The following is a 1,542-nucleotide window of genomic DNA, read 5'->3' on the forward strand; positions in this document are numbered from 1 at the left end:
AAAAAAAATCCATACCTCTCTCTCTCCAAATAGACAGAAGAAATGTAGCCATCCCCATGCTGAGTATACTTGTTGAATTTGATGTACAAGTGTACAAGTAATTGATATTTGACTCTTATTGATAATCTATCAATAAGCTCACATTTCAGAAAAGTACCATGAGTACTAGGACTGTGTAAATACTTCTGTTTGTCCTAGTTCATTAGCAAATATAGTATGACACAAAGTATTGAAAACTTTATAAAAGCAATAAGAGCAGGGAAGCTCCAAGTTTTTTCCGTTCTCTTCAAATACATGATAATTCTTATACAGAAAAAAAAAAACAGATTCTGTAAATGTGAACCATGTAATAATGGTTGTTATCAGTTATCTTTAAAGATGAAAAGCAAGCTTTAATAAAGGGGAAAAGCAACATTGTTAACCTTGTGATAAAACCATAACATATAATTCCTCTTTAAAATAGGACTAAATTGTAAAATTAATTTATACAGGTAAAAAAATTAAACAATGTATTAAATGTAGTAATGCTTTCACATGTACCATTATCATTGTAGGCATGAAAGAAGTCAAAGTAGAGAGAAAACTTCTGCATATACTCAAGGTGTTAAAGCCTTTGCATGTGACAGTCATCTTCACAGGCATGAGAAAACACATACTAGATTGAAACCCTATGAAGAAAATGAGTGTGGTAAATCCTTTTCACATCACAGTCCTCTTCAAATGCATAAAAGAATATACACTGGAGAGAAACGCTATGAATGTAATCAATGTGGTAAAACCTTTGCATATCACAGTCATTGTCAAACGCATAAAAGAACACATACTGGAGAGAAGCCCTATGAATGTAATCACTGTGGTAAAGCCTTTGCACAATACGGTAACCTACAAATTCATGAAAGAATCCATACTGGAGAAAAGCCCTATAAATGTAATCACTGTGGTAAAGCCTTTGTACATAACAGTCATCTACAAATTCATGAAAGAAGCCATACTGGAGAGAAGCCCTATGAATGTAATCACTGTGGTAAAGCCTTTACACAACACGGTAATCTAAAAATTCATGAAAGAATCCATACTGGAGAAAAGCCCTATGAATGTAGTCAGTGTGGTAAAACCTTTGCTCATCACGCTGATGTAAAAATTCATGAAAGAAACCATACTGGAGAGAAGCCCTATGAATGTAATCAGTGTGGTAAAGCCTTTGCAAAACACAGTCGTCTACAAGTTCATGAAAGAAGCCATACTGGAGAGAAACCCTATGAATGTAATCACTGTGGTAAAGCCTTTGCTCATTACAGTAATCTCCAAACTCATAAAAGAAGTCATACTGGAGAGAAACCCTATAAATGTAATCAGTGTGGTAGAGCCTTTGCACGCCACAGCTGTCTACAAAGTCATGAAAGAAGCCATACTGGAGAGAAACCCTATGAATGTAATCAGTGTGGTAAAGCTTTCGCAAAATCCAAGAATCTCCAAGATCATGAAAGAAGCCATACTGGAGAGAAACCCTATGAATGTAATCAGTGTGGTAAAGCCTTTGCA

General features: G+C 35.0%; 1 pseudogene; it reads left to right on the forward strand.

The window, feature by feature from the left end:
- Nucleotides 1-1,542, forward strand: part of LOC101991450 — a 4,903-nt pseudogene that overhangs the window by 1,969 nt on the left and 1,392 nt on the right.

The sequence above is a fragment of the Microtus ochrogaster genome, unplaced genomic scaffold (assembly GCF_000317375.1).
Source record: "Microtus ochrogaster isolate Prairie Vole_2 unplaced genomic scaffold, MicOch1.0 UNK234, whole genome shotgun sequence".
Taxonomy (NCBI): domain Eukaryota; kingdom Metazoa; phylum Chordata; class Mammalia; order Rodentia; family Cricetidae; genus Microtus; species Microtus ochrogaster.